The 14,133-nt window shown below is 41.9% G+C and overlaps 1 protein-coding gene across 4 annotated transcripts in view; it reads left to right on the top strand.

The window, feature by feature from the left end:
- Nucleotides 1-785: 785 nt before the first annotated feature.
- The window catches only part of sytl3 (synaptotagmin-like 3), a 168,577-nt gene continuing 155,229 nt past the window's right edge, over nucleotides 786-14,133 (top strand). For all 4 annotated transcript variants that reach the window (XR_015758473.1, XM_043696176.2, XM_087991473.1 and 1 more), the window contains exon 1: nucleotides 786-905. The gene's annotated coding sequence lies outside the window, so the exon portion shown is untranslated. The remainder of the gene's footprint in view (nucleotides 906-14,133) is intronic.

Raw genomic sequence — 14,133 nt, 5'->3', positions numbered from 1 at the left:
ACCAACAAACAATTATGCATAAAAATCAGATTACCATGGTTAAATTATAGTCTCTCTCTCTCTCCCTCTCTGTCTCGCACAAACACACAGAAAACAAACGCCTTTCTGCAAGCAGCCGAGATCAGCACTTAATCTCATCCTCTTTGATTGCATTTTTTGATAATTTCCTTTGCATCTTGGCTTGAATGACTGTTTACTAAACCCTAGCTTCATGTTGCTTTTCTATGTGAAAAATGCTGCTTCTTGGTTTCTGCCATCAGTTTTTATGATGACTAATTTTGAGGCTTCAGTAGGATGCCCCCATTTTATTTCAAATTGTAAATTAAAATTAAAATTAAACTTAAGCTCCAGGTTACTGCTGCCAGTCACACAAATGCAAGTTTTACTGATTTGATTAGACTTAATGTAGAAAATATATAATATAATTTCAGTGCAGAGATCATGCAGTTTCAGTCATGTTTTTATAGAATTGCATTTGTTAATTAATAGACATACTCTTTAAAGAAGTGTTGCCTTTAACTGAACACTTGAGCGTTGTCAATTCACATGCATGTTAGAATATTAACTATTCTCGCCACAGAGGTGACCCTCAAAGAATTGCCTTCTGCATATTGAATTTAAGAGCTGTTGATGGTTTATTTTTATCTTGCTTGCAGCTTTCAGTGTAGTTTTCTAGCATCAAAATATTGGTGCTGTGGCCTGTGGTTATAAGAATTCAGTGAGTACCTAAATGCAAACGGAAGCCAAGAAATAGTTGAGCAGTTCAAAGTGATGGGTAACCACATAGCTGTTTTGTTCTTCTTGTGAGTTTTTTGAGTTTTGTGCCATTTTAAAAGAAAAATGTAGTTGTAACAAGATTACTTGTGAAACGGAATCTTGGAACAGAACTAGGTATCATGCAACAGGTAAACTTAAGTGCTGTTCTTTAACCATTGTATGTTTCTATGATAACTTTCAGCCTGAGAATGCTGAGTGCTTCATACATATTGTTTACGAGGTTTCCAGGCCATTGTGAAATAAGAGCTGGTTTTACCTATGTAGCATCCAAAAGGATGGGAGAAAAGTAATATGTTCAGTTTGGAAACAAATGGCAATTCTATTTGATTCCCAAATTGATGAATAGTCTGTAGGAGACTGGATTGTTTCAAGAGTAACTCATAAACTTTTGATGCTTGGTGATAATTTTGATAAGAATTTCACTTTTTAAAGGAAAAGTTTTTGTTCTCTTGGAGTATGGGGAAAAAAGCATAGGATGCATCAAATGTACTAAATTTTGATTATAACATTGCATTTAGCCTATTTTACCAAGAGAGGAAAGTCATCAGATAAATATTTTGATATTCTGACAAACAGGGAAATGTATCCTCCTTAAATACTGTAATTACATGGTCTGAGAGTTTTAAAAACCATTAATTTAAAATGGGTTCTTTCTCTCCCCTTCTGAACGCCCCTCTCCTTTGCCCTCGGTTTTGCATAAGGCTTGATCATTATCAACATAGGGTGTTGCCATTATTGAATCCTTTCCAACACAGAAGTTGGAGACTGGTTTGAACCAATTGTGGTTGTGCTGTCTAAAATTTATTCTTGCTGTGTGAATATTAACAGTTATTTTCATGACTAATTGCATAGTTGCTATGAGAGCATTCAGAGTTCAACTGGAATCACATGAAGACTAGACTGAGTGGAGTTGGCAGATTTTTTTTGTTTCATTTCTTCATGGGATGGGGATGTTCCTGGTAAGGAGCAGCAATACAGTTCCAAGGCAGGAGGGTATTTAGTTTGGAGGGGAACTTGCAGGTTGTGAAGTTCCTATACATTTGTTCCCATGCATTCTCATACCCTTTTCTGGATTAGTGGTGCTGGAAGAGCACAGCAGTTCAGGCAGCATCCAAGGAGCTTCGAAATCGACGTTTCGGGCAAAAGCCCTTCATCAGGAATAAAGGCAGTGAGCCTGGAGCGTGGAGAGATAAACTAGAGGAAGGTGGGGGTGGGGAGAAAGTAGCATAGAGCACAATGGGTGAGTGGGGGAGGGGATGAAGGTGATAGGTCAGGGAGGAGGGGGGAATGGATAGGTGGAATAGGAGATAGGCAGGTAGGACAAGTCCGGACAAGTCATGGGGACAGTGCTGAGCTGGAAGTTTAGAACTAGGGTGAGGTGGGGAAGGGGAAATGAGGAAACTATTGAAGCCCACATTGATGCCCTGGGGTTGAAATGTTCCGAGGCGGAAGATGAGGCGTTCTTCCTCCAGGCGCCTGGTGGTGAGGGAGTGGTGGTGAAGGAGGCCCAGGACCTCCATGTCCTTGGCAGAGTGGGAGGGGGAGTTGAAATGTTGGGCCATGGGGCAGTGTGATTGATTGGTGCGGGTGTCCCAGAGATGTTCCCTAAAGCGCTCTGCTAGGAGGTGCCCAGTCTCCCCAATGTAGAGGAGACCGCATCGGGAGCAACGGATACAATAAATGATATTAGTGGATGTGCAAGTAAAACTTTGATGGATGTGGAAGGCTCCTTTAGGGCCTTGGAAAGAGGTGAGGGAGGAGGTGTGGGCGCAGGTTTTACAGTTCCTGCGGTGACAGGGGAAAGTGCCAGGATGGGAGGGTGAGTTGTAGGGAGGCGTGGACCTGACCAGGTAGTCACGGAGGGAATGGTCTTTGCGGAAGGCGGAAAGGGGTGGGGAGGGAAATATATCCCTGGTGGTGGGGTCTGTTTGGAGGTGGCGGAAATGTCGGCGGATGATTTGGTTTATGCAAAGGTTGGTAGGGTGGAAGGTGAGCACCAGGGACGTCCCATACCCTTGTCCTTCTAGGTGGGAGAGGGTACATATTTAGAAGATGCTGTCAAACAAGCTTGAGTAAGTTTCTGCAATGCATCTTGTGGATGGTACAAGCTGCCACTATGTCTCAGTTGTGAGAGGACTAAGTGGATGGGTTACAAATCAATTGGCTGCTTTGTTCTGATTGGTATAGGTTTCTTGAGAATTGTTAGAGTTTCACCCATCCAAGCTGATAGCGACAATTTCAGTACTATCCTGACTTGTGATTTTTTAGATGGTGGACAGGCACTGGGGAGACAGGAGATGTACTACTTGCTGCCGAATTCTTACTTTCTGACCTCCTCTTGGAGCCACTGTATTTATGTAGCTGGTTAAATTATGTTTCAGTCAGTGGTAACTCCCATGATAATGATTGGCATAAAAAGTAGAATTCAGTGTTGATGATGCCATTGAATGTCAAGGGAAGATGGTTAGACTCTCTTGTTGGAGGTGGTGAATGTGTGATACTTGTATAGAACAAATGTTCCTTACCACTTGACATCCCAAGCCAAATTATTGTCCAAGTCTTGCTGCATAAGACCATAGGAGCAGAAATTAGGCCATTCAGCCCATCGAGTCTGCCCTGCCATTTGATCAACCTGTTTTCTCACTTTCTCCCCATGATCTTTGATCCCTTTGGCAGTCAAGAACTTATCTATCTTTCTCTTAAATATACTCAATGACCTGGCCTCCACAGCCCTCTGTGGCAATGAATTCCACAGATTCACCACTCTCTGGCTAAAGAAATTTCTCCCTATCTCCATTCTAAAGAGATGGCTGTGGTGTCAGGTCCTTGTCTCTCCTCCCAATGGAAACATCTTCCCAATGTCCACTTAGACCAGACTGTTCAGTATTCTGTAAGTTTCAATCAGATCCTCCCTCATCCTTCTAAACTCCATCACGTATCGTCCCAGAGTCCTCAAATGTTCCTCATACGTTAAGTGTATGGACATAGGTTGCTTCAGTATCTTAGGAATGGTGAATGTGCTGAATGTTGTATTTTCATGAACAACCCCATTTCTGATCTTGCGATTGAGGGAAGGTCATTGATGAAACAACTAAAATAGTTGGACCTGGGACATTACCCTGAGAAACCCCTGCACTAATGTCCTAAGACTGAGCAACTACAGACATCTTCCTTTTGTGCTGAGTATGACTCCAACCAATGGAGAATTTTCCCCCTGATTCATTGACTTCAGTTTTGATAAGGATCATTACTCTGTCAAATACTCTGTCAAATGCTGTCATGATATCAAGGATAGGCATTCTTTGGAGTTTGTTTCTTTTGCCCATGCTTGGGTCAGGGTTGTAATGAGGTCAGGAGTTGAGTGCCCCTTGCAGCACCCAAATTGAGTAGCTGTGAACATGTTACTATTGGGCAAGTGTCCCTTGACTGCACTGTTGATAACCCCTTCCATCAGTTTGCCTTGATGGAATACTCAGTTAAATGGCAGTCGGCCACATTAGATTTGTTCTAGTTTTTGGACAGGAGATCCACATCTTTGGGTAGATCTATTGTAGCTGGAGCAGCTTGGTTAGGGGCATGGTTAGTTTTAGAGCATAAATCTTCAGTACTATTGATTGAATGTTGACAGGTCCCATAGTCTCTGTTGTATTCAACAACTCCACCTATATTTTCGATGTGACATGGAATTAATTGAATTGCCGGAAGACTGGCATCTGTAATGGTGGGGGCTTCAGAGGGATGTTGAGATGGGTTATCCAACTTCTGGCTGAAGATTAGATTAGATTACTTACAGTGTGGAAACAGGCCCTTCGGCCCAACAAGTCCACACCGACCCGCCGAAGCGCAACACACCCATACCCCTACATTTACCCCTTACCTATTACTACAGGCAATTTAGCATGGCCAATTCACCTGACCTGCACATCTTTGGACTGTGGGAGGAAACCGGAGCACCCGGAGGAAACCCACGCAGACACGGGGAGAACATGCAAACTCCACACAGTCAGTCGCCTGAGGCGGGAATTGAACCCGGGTCTCTGGCGCTGTGAGGCAGCAGTGCTAACCACTGTGCCACCGTGCCGCCCAAGATGATTGCAAAAGTCTCAAATCTTGAATTTTGCACTGATGTACTGGGGTCCATTATCATTGCAGATAAGGATATTTATGGAACATCCTCCTATTAGTTATTTGATTGTCTGCCACCATTCACTATGGAATTGGCAGGACTTGTAGAGTTTGGATATGGTTGTGGCATTGCTAACTATTTATTGGATCGCTGGTTCTGCTATTTGGCATAGAGGTTGTCTTGTGCTGTATCTTCACTGGATTGACCCATGAGTTCTAGGTTTGTTTGGTGAACCTCTGGCATGCCTTCCTGCAGTCTTCGACGTACCAGGTTGCTCCTCTGGCTTGCTAAAGTGTCAGGCCATGTGGTTACTGAGTGTAGTTGATACAGCTCTTTTGCTGCTGATGGCCCACAGCAGCTGATGGATGATGAGTTGCTGATTCTGTTTGAAATTTATCCCATTTTAGCTATGCAGCATGATGCAGGACATCGACTCTGTGAAGCTTTGGGTTTTGCCTCCACAGTGGTCACTCCTTCTAACGAGATTGCCATTGATAGGTACATCTGGTATAAGTAGATTGGTGAGGATGAGACACAGTAGATTTTTCTCTCTTGTTATCTTTCTCACTAACTGCTACAGATCCAGTCGAACAGATATTTTTTAAAATACTCATTTGTACAATCTGAGTGTCATTGGCAAATCCAGCAATTTATTGCCCAGAGGGTAATTAAGACTCATCCACAGTGCTTTGGGTCTAACATTACTTGTAGATTAGACCAGGTCAAGATGACAGATTTCCTTCCCTAAAGGATATTAGTAAACTATATGGATTTTTATGACAATGGATAGTGGTTGCCATTAGGCTAGTTCTTTATTCCAGATTTCACTGAATATAAATTTTTAAATCTGTCATTCTTGGGTTCAACCGATATCCCTAGAACATTGGCCTGGTGTCCTGTGTTGTTAGCCCAGTGACTTTCGACTAAGTCATTGCTGCCCCCATGTCCTTTAGCACTATAATAGCTTAGTCAATAATGGTGTTATGGAGCCACTCTTGGTAATGGATGTTGAAGATGCACACACAGAGGATACCATGTGCCATTATGACTGTCAGTGCTTCTCCAGAATGGTGCCCAATGTGGAGAAATACTGATTTCTTGGCTGAGGATGAGCAGCAGTTGGTAATGAGCAGAGGTTCTTTGTCTATGTTTGGTCTGATGCCATGAGACTTCATAGACATCCAGTGTCAATATTGAGGATTCCCAGGGCAAGTTCCTGTTGACTATAGACAACTGTGCTATCAACTTTACATCATCTGCCCAGTCTATGTGAGAGGATGTACCATTGTTAAGGTGAGGATTTGTGGAAGTGCCTTGAGGAAGGATGACTGGAATTTCTAGGTGTGTCAGCCTGAGTAGGTCTGTTCAGAAAATGCTGGGAAAGTTAGAATCTGAGGAATTGTTCTGAAAGTGCTAAGCTATTCCTCTGCACTGTCCTGAAGTTCTGTAACCTCCTATGCACTATATTTAGGCTGCCTGCACCCCATCCTACTGCAATTAATTTCCTCAGCCACTTCCATCCAAACCTGCTTGGTATGAAATTAAGTGAGAAATACGATCTCATTTCAGTATCTGAGTCAGACTTGGATACAAGCATCCCACGTCCCGTTTTCATTATTGTGGTTGTTGAAAATTTTGCCATTCTAACCTCTACTGGCATCTTTTGCAGTGTAAAGTCTTCCTTTGACAGATACAGCACAACATTTACCCACCTTTTGTAATTGTTTGGGAAACATGGAAATGAAATGCTTAAGCTTTTTGTGTTAGAAAGCCGGGGCAAAGCCCAGTCCAATTATAAACTGCTTTTGGCCTGTTAGTGAGCATGTACTGTGTGTGGAGCTGTAAAATTAAAATTTCATCCATTATTTCTACTGCCGTGCAGAATAAAAAATTATTGTGTAAAGTTAAAAAACTGCCATTGGACAGAGTTTTGTCAGGCAAGCAGGGAATAATTACAATTTGTGCACAGATCTGTTCTCAGTATGTCCCTGCCTCAGTAAGCTTACTCCACAGAAGGAAACAGCCAATTAGTGCAATTGAGGCTTTAAGTCAGACTGGGACCATTTCCAGAACATGCTAGGCCTCTACGTAATTGCTGCTAGAGACCTGGAGGCAGCCTCTTAGGAGCAGATTGAAGGACTATTGATTTCTCATTTTCGTCAGTTGCAGAGCTATTTGGATGAGAACCTCACAATCACTGGCAACCATTTGAAGGTGCTGTGATGGCCCTGATAACTGTGGGATTATTCATTTTGAATTTTCTACCATGCTTCAGAATGTCTCTCTGTTTTGAGCTATATTTGTGGCCCTCTACCTGTGTCAGCAGTGCTCACCTCTGTCCATGGGGCTTTCAGTCCTGTGGGCTGTTTGATATGGCCGCCTGTTCTTAATTGGATAGGAAATATTGTGGGAACCCCTCATTAAGTTAAAGAAGATAATGACACCATCTGACAACAGTGGAGTCAGGAATTAGTCCCAACACCTAAACATTTTAAAGATAGTAAGAGTTTGCCCATTGCATTCTGAAAGTTTGAACAGGATATTGCTCACAAGTGTTCTTTTTCCTGCCTCTTTCACACTTCCACCCAGAAAATAAATAAAATATGCAATTAAAACACATGCTCAATATAATGTGAAATATTCTAGACTGAAGTCTGGACTTGGCAGGGTAGAAATTCTAATTGACAAATTGCTTCATCTGCTTGTGCTACATTGTTTTTGCACAGCTGCTTAGTACCATGTGTTTGTGTTAAAGACATATCTGCAAAAATAGCAAACATATTAAATCTACATTTAGTATTTATAAACTTTGCAACATCAGCATTTGCAAGACTTTCCAAATTGGACTGTTGATGAAACATGTGTACTTAAAAGGTTGCTTGGTAGTACAGAACTTGGATTGTTGAAGGGAGACAACAAGTCAAAGCTTTTCATGTTGCACTCATCAGGCAATAGGATGCAAGGATGAGATTTGAATAAAGGGACACTAATACACATAGCATGGGAAGAGAATGCTGATTGATTGGGCCTTTGTTGACATGGAGATGCAACAGAAACTGTTAGTTATATCCCTATTTTACTTAGAGATAGTGAGGACTGCGTACAATTTGTAACTATTCCCTGCTCGCCTGACAAAATTCTGTCAAATGACAGCTTCTTAAATTTACACAGTAATTTTTTATTCTGCATGGCAGCAGAAACTCAGAGATGATGGAGTATGAAGGTGGAAAAAACACAGCAGGTCAAGCAGTATCAGAGGAGCAGAGGAGTCAATGTTTCAGCCTGGAACGTTTTACCAGTCCTGATGAAATGTTCTGCCCTGAAGCATCGACTGCCCTGCTCCTCTGATGCTGCATGACTTGCTGTGTTTTTTCCATCTCCACACTCCTTATTTTAGTTGTCAGACTAAGCACTCTGGCTGGAAAGCTCCTGAAGCAAACACTTAGAGTTTTGAGACAAAAGGGGGTGATTCGGGCTGACTAGATTTCTGTGCCGACAGTGTAATCTGGACAAGTGTGAGGTGATGCATTTTGGAAGTTGGAGGAGGAGGATGTAAAAGGCAAATAGACTGTAGATAGCCAGACTCTTAGGAGCGTTGATATATAGAGGGATCTTTAGGTTCGAGTCCATAGCTCCCTGAAAGTCGTAACACAAGTTAAGGAAGGCATATGGCATACTTCCCTTCATCATTGAGTATAAATGTTGACAAGTCATACTGCACTTGTATGAGATTTTGTTCAGGTTACATTTGGAGTACTGTGCACTATTCTGGTTGCCACACCACAAAGGATGTGGAGGCTTTGGAGAAGGTGGAGAAGGGATTTACCAGGACATTGCCTGGATTGTAAGAAAAAGATTGTAAGAACCTTAGCTGTAAGAAAAGGTTGGACAAACTTGGAGATTATAAAACTATAAGACACATTGATAGGGTGTATTGTCAGGGTCTCTTTCCCAGAGTGGAAATGTCATATACTAGGGGACATAGGTTTAAGGTGAGAAGGGAAATGTTTAAAGGAAATGTGTGAGGAAAGTTTTTTTACACAGAGGGAGTAGATGCCTGGAATGTGCCATGGGCGGTGGTAGAAACTGATACAATAGCAAAGTTTAAGAGGCGCATGAACAGGCAGAGAATAGAGGGATACAGACCATGTGCAGGCAGATAGGATTGATTTAGAATAGCATCATAGTTAGTATTGACGGGCCAGGCCAAATGGCCTGTTCCTCTGCTGCACTGTTTAATGTTACATGTTCTGACATATATTTGATAAATTGAACAATCTCCTTCTAAGAATAGAATTCGAATTGGGTTTATTATCACTGGGAGTGACTTTTATTGTCATGTGTACTCAAGCACAGAAGAGAAAACTTTACAATGTTGCCTCATACCGTGTCATTTTAGGTACAAAGCATATTCATAGAATAGATTGGGAAAAAAAAGAAATGTAGTTAACCATTATTGTCTTTTTATGAAGGGCCTGCAGTAGATCAATGCAGGGGCTTTCACCTGTCTGGTTGAGCTTGCAAGCCGCCGACTGCTCGCATTTGTCCCCAGTCCAAAACCCGTTCAAGATGTAGTCTGGTCTGACTGGGGGTGTTGTCAGTTTATCAGACGGTAGTTAATTATTTACTCAGGTATTTAGCTAAATACTTGTATGAAATAGGTGAAAGGACATGTTGTGATAAGGGCAAGTGGATATCGATAAGCTGAGTGCGTGGGCAAAAACTTGGCAGATGGCATTTAAAGAAGGAAAGTGTAAGGTCATGCACTTTGGTAGGAAGGTGGACTATTATTTAAGTACAGAGAGAGAGAGACCAAAAAGTTCAGAGGGATCTTGATGTTCTTGTGCATGAAACACAACATTAGCATGCAGGTGCAGCAAGTAATTAAGGATATAAATGGAATTTTGGCCTTCATTACGTGGGGATCAGAGTTTTAAACTAGGAGAATCTTGTTACAACTGCATAGGATGTTGATAAGGGATATTTTATATAGTTTTGCATCACTGTATTTAAGAAAGGATGTATTGTCATTGGAAGTGGTTCAAAACAGATTCACTGGGCTGATTCCTGGGGTTGACTTATCAAGAACAGCTAAACAGGGTTAGGTCTTTATTCATTACAGTTTAGGACAATGAGGAATGATCGTTTTAAAATATGCAAGATTCTAACGAAGGGCTTATGCCCAAAACATTGACTCTCCTGCTTTTGAATGCTGCCTGACCTGCTGTGCTTTTCCAGCACCACACCTTTTGACTCTGACTCTTCAGCATCTGTAGTTCTCCCATTCTCTTAGCTGTTGAGAAGATGTTTACACTAGCGGGGGAATATTGAACTATGATCCATGATCTTGTTGAAGGCGTCGCGAGCTTGAGGCGATAATTGAAGATGAAAGGTTTACACCACCTATTTCTTATTCTTATCGAGCCCAAGTTTCCTCCTGAAGTCCCTAGCATCACAGCTGCTAGTCATGGGCAACTTGGTTCACTCCACATGGTATTAAGAAACATTGAAGCAACTGGATACTGGAACTGCAAAGGGAGTGGATCCTAGTAATGTTCTGGTGTTAATCCAGTTGCAACACCAGCATCTATTGGGAAATGTGGAAAATTGCGTGGGTTTGCTCTGTTTGCAAAATAAGCAGCACAAATTAAACTCAGTCAATTATTGCCACATTGATTGACTTTCAATTTATCAGGGAAGTGATGGCAGAAAGTATCATTATTTAGCAGTAAACTGCTCATTGGCAGTCGTTGGGTTCTGACCCAACTCCTGATCTCATTGCAGCCTTGATCCAAACATAGACAAAGCAGCTGAATTCCAAAGTTGGGGCAATGTAGTGGACGAGCAATCCAGAATCCCAGGCTAAGTTCCGGGACTTGAATTCTACCATGGCAAATGGTAAAATTTGAATTCAGTAAAAAGCAATTCTGGAATAAAGACCTGGCCTAATGGCTACCATGTAACCACTGTCAATTGTCATTAAAAGAATCTGGTACGGTAACGTACTTGATTGCCCTCCTCTAGACAATCAAGGATAGGCAATAAATGCTGGTCTAGCCAGCGATGCTCACATCCCGTGAATGAATTGAAAAAAGATGAGGTGAGGGAGACTTGATATCAAGGCAGCATATCACTGAGTGAGGTATCAAGGGGCTCAGTGCAGAGGAGGGGGGAAACCTCTCCACAACTTGAAAAGTCACGTCGAGCACAAATTGGTTTTGATTAGTGGTGGGAAATCACGTCTTTTGTAGGGTATTTCTCTAAAAGTTTCACAGAGTAGATATTTTCTAATCAACCTGTTCAGGGATGTTGTTACACACCTCTGCACAGGGGGACTTGAACTGTGGAAAACCATAAGACATAGAAGGAAAAATTAGTGCATTCAGCCCATTGAGTCTGCTCCACCATTTGATCATGGCTGATAGGTTTTTCAACCCCATTTTCCCACTTTCTCCCCGTGATCTTTGATCTCCTTGGCAATTAAGAACTTATCTATCACTGTCTTAAATATGTTCAATGATCTGGCCTCCACAGTCCTATGTGGCAATGAATTCCACAAATTCACCACTCACTGGCTAATGAAGTTTTTCCTTATCTCTGTTCTAAAGGAGCTTCGCTTTACTTTTAGCCTGCGGTCTTGGGTCCTTGTCTCTCCTACTAATGGAAACAACTTCCCAAATCCACTCTGTCCAGATCATTCAGTATTCTGTAAGTTTCTATTAGATCCCCTCTCATTCTTCTAAATTCCATTGAGTATAGACCCAGAGTCCTCAAACATTCCTCATATGTTAAGTTTTCCATTCCTGGGACCATTCTTATGAACCTCCTCTGAACATGCTCCTGAGCCTGTACATCCTTCCTGAGATATGTGTACCAAAACTGCACACGATACTCCATGTGTGGTCTGATCAGAGCTTTATAGAGCCTCAAAAGTACATCCCTATTTTTATATTCAAGTCCTCTCAAAATAAATGACATCATTGCATTTGCCTTCTTAACGACTGACTCAATCTGCAAGTTGCCTTGAGACTTCTGAGTTTACTCCCCATTCAGAAAATAGTCCATGCCTCTATTCTTCCTCACACTTTCCCACATTATACTCTATCCGCCACTTCTTTGCCCACTCTCCTAATCTGTCAAAAACTTTCTGTAGCCTCCCTGCCAGCTCAATGCTACCTGTCCTTCTACCTATGTTTGTATCATCTGCAAACTTAGCCAGAATGCTAGTTCCTTCATCTAGATCATTAATGTATAAAGTGAAAAGTTGTGGTCCCAACACAGAGCCTTGTGGAACACCACTTGTCATCGGCTGCCATCCTGAGAAAGACCCTTTTATCCCCACTCTATGTTTTCTGTCAGACAGCCAAGATTCTATCCATGCTAGCTCCTTGCCTCTGACACGATGGGTCCTTATCTTACTCATCAGCCACCTCTGCGCCACTTTGTTAAAGGCCTTCTTAAAGTCCAGGTAGATAACATCCATTGGCTCCCCTTGGTTAACCTGCTCATTACTTTCTCAAAGAATTCTAGCAGATTTGTCAGAAATCACCTCCACTTCATGAAACCATGCTGACTTTGCCCTATTTTACCATATACTTCCAAGTATTCAGAAATCTCATTCTTCACAATGGATTCCAGGATCTTACCGACTACCAAGTTTAGATGAATCGATCTGTAATTTTCCATCTTTTGCTTTACTTCCCTTTTAAACAGGGGTGTCACATTAGCAATTTTCCAGTCCTCTGTGACCCTCCCTGACTCCAGTTTTTCTGGAAAGATCACCACTAACATCTCTAATATCGTTTTTTGCCCTTAGAACATTGGGGTGTAGTCCAAATGATCCTTCAGGCCATTCAGTTTTTCTAGCACCTTCTCCTTGATGATGACCACCATATTCAACTCTCACTCTCTTAAACTTTTAGGATATTACTCATGTTTTTCACTGTGAAACTGACACGAAGTAACTATTCAGTTCCTCAGCCATTTCCTTATTCCCCACCTCTACCTCTTCAGCGTCATTTAAAAATGAGAGTACAATGTCCACATTTGACTCTCTTTTGCCCTTAATATATCTAAAGGAACTTTTACAGTCTTCCTTTATTTTACTGGTTAGCTTACCCTCATATTTAATCTTCTCTATCATTATTTCTTTTTTTGTTGCCTTCAGTAGGTCTTTGGAAACTTACTAATCCTCTGATTTCCCACTCTCCTTTACCAAATTATATGCTTTCTGTTTTGCTTTTATGCTATCCTTGACTTCCCTAGTCAGCCATGGTTGTCTCATCCTTCCTGTACCCATGTGTCTTTTACCTCGGGATGAAGCTTCCTGAATTCTCCCAGAAACTCCTGCCATTGCTGTCCCACTGTCTTTCCTGCTAAGCTCCTCTCCCAGTCAATTCTATCCAGCTCCTTCCTTATGCCTCTGTCTTTGTTCTGCTATAATACAGTTACCTCTGATCCTATCTTCTCCCTCTCAATTTACAGAGTAAATTCAATCATATTATGATTACTGCCTCCTCAGGGTGCTTTCACCTTAAGCTCCCTTATCAAGCCTGCCTTGTTACACAGCACTAAATCCAGTACTGCCTGTTCCCTAGTGGGCCCTACCACTAGCTGCTCCAAAAAGCAGCTCGAAGACATTCCACAAATTCCTTTTCTTGCAATCCACTACCAACCTGATTTTCCCAGCCCACATGCATATTGAAATGCCCCATGATCACTGTAACTTTGTCTTTCCTATTGCCATCTTTTCTATTTCCTGATCCAGCTCCTGACTACTGTTTGGAGGCTTGTACATAACTCCAATTATGGCTTTTTTACCTTTGCGGTTCCTCAATGCTACCCACATGGATTCTATACCATCTATTCCTACTTTGTTTCTTACTATTAATTTAATTGCATTTCTTATTAATCAGGAAACACTACCCCTCTGTCTGGCCCAGTTTCTCAGGGTAGTGTTCTAGGTCCAGCATATTCAGCTTCTTCATCAATGATCTTTCTTCCATCATTGGCCATATGAGAGCATGTTCATTGTTGAGTGATTCAGCTGTCTCCTCAGAGCCTGTCCTTCATCTACAAGTCACAAGAGTGTGATCAAGTACTCTCCATCACCTTGATGGGTGCATCTCCAATGGCAGTCAAAAATCTCAACACCATTCAGGTCAAGGCAGCTGATTAAGATCCCATCTTCCACCTTCAACATTTACTCCTCATCACTGACACAAAGTGGT

The sequence above is a fragment of the Chiloscyllium plagiosum genome, unplaced genomic scaffold, assembly GCF_037043375.1.
Source record: "Chiloscyllium plagiosum isolate Xiang-an unplaced genomic scaffold, Cpla_swu_hap1 HiC_scaffold_10, whole genome shotgun sequence".
NCBI lineage: Eukaryota > Metazoa > Chordata > Chondrichthyes > Orectolobiformes > Hemiscylliidae > Chiloscyllium > Chiloscyllium plagiosum.
This window is presented reverse-complemented; position numbering and strand designations above follow the sequence as displayed.